The sequence below is a fragment of the Prosopis cineraria genome, unplaced genomic scaffold (genome assembly GCF_029017545.1).
Source record: "Prosopis cineraria cultivar Desert tree isolate PC_DT_omini unplaced genomic scaffold, ASM2901754v1 PC5, whole genome shotgun sequence".
NCBI classification, from domain to species: Eukaryota; Viridiplantae; Streptophyta; class Magnoliopsida; order Fabales; family Fabaceae; genus Prosopis; species Prosopis cineraria.
In genome coordinates this window covers 27157371-27163273 of record NW_026555336.1, presented here as the reverse complement: position 1 = coordinate 27163273, position 5903 = coordinate 27157371, and positions in this window count along the sequence as shown.

The following is a 5903-nucleotide window of genomic DNA, read 5'->3' as shown; positions in this document are numbered from 1 at the left end:
TAGTACTCACGTTTGTTTCGTGGCTTCAAGCCGCGTTTGGTTACTTACCCTCGTGGATTGTATGTCCACGTTTGTTTCGTGGCTTCAAGCCGCGTTTGGTTACTTACCCTCGTGGATTGTGTGTCCACATTTGTTTCGTGGCTTCGGCCGCGTTTGGTTATTTGCCCTTGTGGATTGTGTGTCCACGTTTATTTTCGTGGCATAAGCCGCGTTTGGTTATTTATCCTCGTGGACTGTGTGTCCACGTTTGTTAATTGTTTTGATAAGTCCCTATAATTATGAATCCAATTATTTGATGATTTTATATTCCATTAATTTTTATTCAGTAATTTGTTTATAAATATTTATTTCATTTACGTGCTTTTTTTAAAAAAAAAAAATCAAGTGATATTATCAGTTGCTACAATAGTTCAATGATTTGAGATTTTCTTTGAATTTTTATACAGACATTTTATTATGAAGTTTATTGAATTTTTCAGAAATTTTTGTTTCTTTAACTTACATATCCATTTTGAACTTTTCATTTTATTTATGTTTTATTATTTATTGTTGGGACGTTATTCACTGGAAAATAAATTTTGGCCTCAGGTAGTATAAATTGGGCTTGTATATCAAGATGTTACTTGAGACATTTTATCACTAAAGTGGAGTGGAAGAATTATTTCGAACAAGTTTTGCTTGATGAAAATTTGAACCCTGTATTAATTTCATGGCCTGGTCTTAATTGCTCTACGTATAATGTAGGTAGGATTCTCGTCTTTCTTTAAAGACTGTATATATTTTAGTAGGGAGCGAGATCCTTTTATTTGATTATTATTGTTCTTTGTCATACATTTAAGAAGTCTTATTTATATGAAAGTTTTCTAAAAAAAATTTTAAAAAAAATTAAAAAAAAAAATAAAAATATGCCTATAGTTTTGCATGGACCAAAGTATATTTGTTCAAGGCTTAAGGGATATGGGTTTTATACACATATTCCGTGCCGGTCACGCCTTAAATTTTTGGGGCGTGACAATTTTGCAAAAATAATATATGTTAAATGGTCACACCCATTACAAAAAAAAAAAATAACATGAGTATTCATATACAACATCACGTACAACTTATACAAAATGTCATCTCCTATTTCCTCATATATAAAGTTCTCTTTAACATACCTCTCACTTTCAAAAATAGCTCTCACAACATGTATTATTACATTGTGCCTATCTGATACTATTGTAACTTACAAATTGCCTACAATGTCTTTAATATTCTGCATAAATAAAGTCTATTCCTCATTGGTCTCCCTACTCACAATAGCATATGCAATATCACTATAAGAAAATGGTCTTTTTTTCTCAAGGAAATTTCTCACAAAAATTGAAACATGAGAATTTCTTATGGATTTTCTCATCGAAAATCGATTTATACATGGTTTCTCATACCTTTTTCTCATTACTATGATATAAAAGAAATATATGTGAGAATTTCCTGAGAAAATTTGCAAAAACTATAGTGCATTGGGCACCAATTTAGTGGAAATTTTCTCTTGGATGGCAATCATGAGAAAACAAAAGGAATGTTGTCAAAATATAATAAAAACAACTTCCCATGGACTATATATCTAAAAGAAATTCTCATGAAATTTGTGCTTGTGAGAAATATTTCTAAATGATAGAGTTCCTATACTGTTTATTCATGAGAAATTCTCATGGAAGTTGTGCCCATAAATAATTATCACTGCTTGTACATCATGAAAAATTCTCTTCAAATAGTTTCCGTGAGAAAGTTATGTGAGCAAACATTTCTCATGGCTAACTTAATGATGAGAACTTTTTTCAACACATTATCCATGAGAAAATTTTTTAATTTATTCCTTTTAAGTATTTCTTATAGAGAATATATCAACAGAACTTCTTTCAAATTTTTACTTGTGAGAAATTATTATTTTGAATGTTTCTCACAATTTATTAGTGGTGAGAAATTCTCATTGATAATTTTTGTGGTAAAGTTATTTAAGTGTATATTTTTTTTTCAATAATTTTGTTAAATAATATTAATTAACTAAAAAATTAGTTTTATGAAATACTAAGTGTATTTTTTTTTTTAATTTTATATGAAGTGTGTTACTAACTAATCAAAAAAATGTTCAAATAATATTAATTTTTTCCAAAATCAAACCATAAATCTTTTTATCTACATTTTAAAGCATGGAATATTTTCTTTTTAGTAAAAATAAAATAAATAAATAATTGATATAATAACATAAAGTAAATATAAATTTTCTCACAATTTATATGTCAAGAAAATCTCTCTCAAATTCTTACCCGTGAGAAATTATTAATGCATTATTAAGTGTGAGAAATTCTTATTAATAATGGGTGTGAGAAAGTTATTTAAGTACATATTTTTTTTATAATAAAGTATAAAAAATCTAGAAAATTTTTCTTCAAAAGCTTCTAGTATCCTTAAATAAACAATAATGTAAGGGTGCCCATTAGCTTTATAAAAAAAGCCATATAGCCAAACTTAACTCTAATAACTTGTGCTTTTGAGCAAAACTAAATAAAAAATTATTAAATATTATTTTATTTTATTTTTATTTTTTAGTCAACTTCAATTTATATTTTAAAAAATTAATATTTGAATTTTATTTATTAACAATAAAAAAGAATTTGGCTATTCAAGATTGGCCTGAAATTCTTTTGGTTATTGTTTTGAGGTAACTAATGATTATTGATTATCTAGATTGATCACATATGAATATCCTCATAATTATTTTGTATTGTGAGCTATTTGTATTTATTAAAAATTCAAAATGGTTCAAAATGACTATTAATAAAATTTATATGATTAAAATTAATTTTTCTATTGAGATACTTTTTAAGATAATTAAAAAATTGTAGATAAGATGTATTTTTCAGAAAGGAAGGAAAACATTTAACCATTTGAGAAGAAGATAAAAATTTAATTATTCATTTATTAGATTCTGATAAAAATATGGGGAAATAAAATTAAAAGATATCTAACATAAAATTTGTTTTAGTCACTAACAAAGTTTATGATAAACAAATTATATAGTCAATTATTTTAATTTAAAAATAAAATTATAAATTATAAATTGGTTAAAATATTTATAAGAAATTATTTAATATTTAAAATTTGTTTCTTTTAAGTTCATTTTCATAACAAAAATAATATTTGTTGATAAAAATAATTTTTATTAAAAATATAATATAAGTAGTCATATAAATTATTTTATTATATTATTAATAAAAAATAAAATAAAATTTATGTATATCTTTTTAATAGTATATTATTTAATATATGTGTATGAAGTTAATATATATTTAATTTCACATATGATGACTACAAGCGTGTTTTAGTTTAACTAGCAAAGAAGGGGAGTATAAAACTTGGATGGTGGAAGGTTGAAGGTTCAAGTATTGACATTGGTATATTTTGCAACAAATAAATGGCATGGCATGAATAGGTGATTTGGCGCAAGTTGGCAAGTGACATGCGACATATAAGGTGATAACATGACAAATGACATGGTATGAGCTAGATGGTGAGTGACATAGCACTAGGTGGCAAGTGATGTAGCATGAACTAGATGCACATGTGGTGCCTGATGTGATGTGAGGTTTCGTGTGAATTGGGATTAACTAATGCATACGTGGTAGCTGACATAGTACAAGATGGCAAGTGATATGGCATTAGTTGTAGTATTTCTCACAATACATTATTATGAGAGACTAACAAATTTCTCCCGAAAAAATTTTGAAAGAAATTCTCTCAAATTTGTTGTACATGAGAATTTATCACAGAAAATGGTTATAAAAATTCTCATAGCATAACAATATGAGAGAAATTTTCACACCATTTATGTGTGTGGAATTCTCTCATATTTATATTGAAAGAACTTCTCTTAAAACCTTTCCGCGAGAACATCTCACAGTTTCAAAGGCTATGAGAAATGGTTCTTACGGTTTTGTTCATGTAAAATATTTTTTCCTTTGACTATTTTAGTAACGGACCTTTTGGTGTGAGAGATGATGTTCTCACAGAATTTTGGGTGTTTTCTCACAGAAATGCTGTGAGAAAATCATTATTTTAGTGTAGCGTATGGAAAGCTCATTATCAACATTGTGTGCAAAAGTAGCCAACATAATTCCCCAATGTGGACCACTCAAGTGATATCCATCAATATACAATACAAGCTAACAACCATTCAAGAATCCTTCTATGTAGCATCCATATGATATAAACAACCTTCGAAATTTATGCTTGACTGATGCTGCCCATTTAGCCACAGTTGTTAGGTCAACTTCTACTAGTCTTTGGCAAAATCAAGAATCAACATGTATGATTGGACAAAAAATCCTTGTATTTCTATCAATGATCACTCTTTTCCTTTCCATGCCTGGTCATAAGATAATGAAAGACCATAGTCCTTATACAAGTTCTGCCTTATCTCATTTGACACTTTATCTAGAGAACAACTTAAACCATCTTTGATGATAGATGAAGTTAACATAGAGGTAAATTTCCTAGAAACTATGAGATTATCCTAGACTGAGTGAATATGCTCATTCTTAAAAGAATGCACATGTAAAAATTTTCACTAATGGCTCATTGCATAAGCAGTTATCTTCCATGGACATCCATTAGTTATGCACTTCACTAACATACTTCTTACATTGTTCTTCACATGCTTTGTATGCAAACTTGTGTGCAAACTATACTTATATAATGATTTCTTAAATATGCCTACATTGTTGAATGTTTGCCTAAGGCTCAAAAGCAAGTCATTTCATTTGGCTGCACCATGATCAGGAAAAGGAGTAGGTGCACTTTAAATTAAATATAAAAGCTCTTGACTTCCCTTACTTGATGTAGATACAATGACAAATAATCCAAATGACATTTCTATACAATTTGACCCTTCAGAAATCAACATAGGTTTAACTTCATTCCTACACTCATTTACACATTCAACTATTTAAACATATGCAGATTTTCCATTAAATTCAACTAGTTGTTGAACTCCATCATCTTTCAAGTCTACAATAGTGATTTTATTTAATTTTTACATTATGCACTTCACTTTAATTTTAATCCTTTAAGTTCACACCCAAAACATGAACATATTTTACTTCTTAACTCATCAATTGACATTAACAGACTTACTATCCTTCCATTTGCTCTGCCATCAACATATTGCACACTCCATCAATAACAATCATTTCATCTATATGAAAGTAACAGAATATTTCTTTCCATTCCTTACTCTTAAGGCTCATAAAGAAGTTATATAAACCTACAATTTTCAACATCGAAGGAAAAAAAAACATTCGTCAGCGAAAAATTATAACATCGTCTATCAAATTCTACATTAGGTGTCACTGACCTTTACAATGTGAGGAAATACACTTATGGAGGAGTAAGTGGCAAAAAAAATACTTTGTTCAGCCTCTTTCGAACTCTTTCAGTAAAAATTTAAAACTCATAATGAAATTCAACCTTCACCAAACAAATACTAAAAAATAAAGAATAGCTGACCTAACAAAGTCGAAATGCAATGAATTGACCTAACAAAGTCATCAACTTGGTCATCCAACAAAATCAAACGTTAGGTTGTAGAGGATAGTGTGCCTAAGAGCTTCTTCATGTGCAAGTTTTTCTTTCAAATGCTATAAAGGCAAAATGGTCATTACACATGTGAGATTTAATGCTAGAGAAGGACCAAGTTTCATAAATTGTTTCAAGTCCTTATTGGCAAATAAATTATTGGTGAGGTATTTTTGGACAATTTTTCCTTGATTTTATTTGATTTTGGGATCCAATTTTCGTATGGGTTTATCTCATTTAACTTTGAATTTTTTTTTACCATAATAATTTCTTTTTATTAATTATTC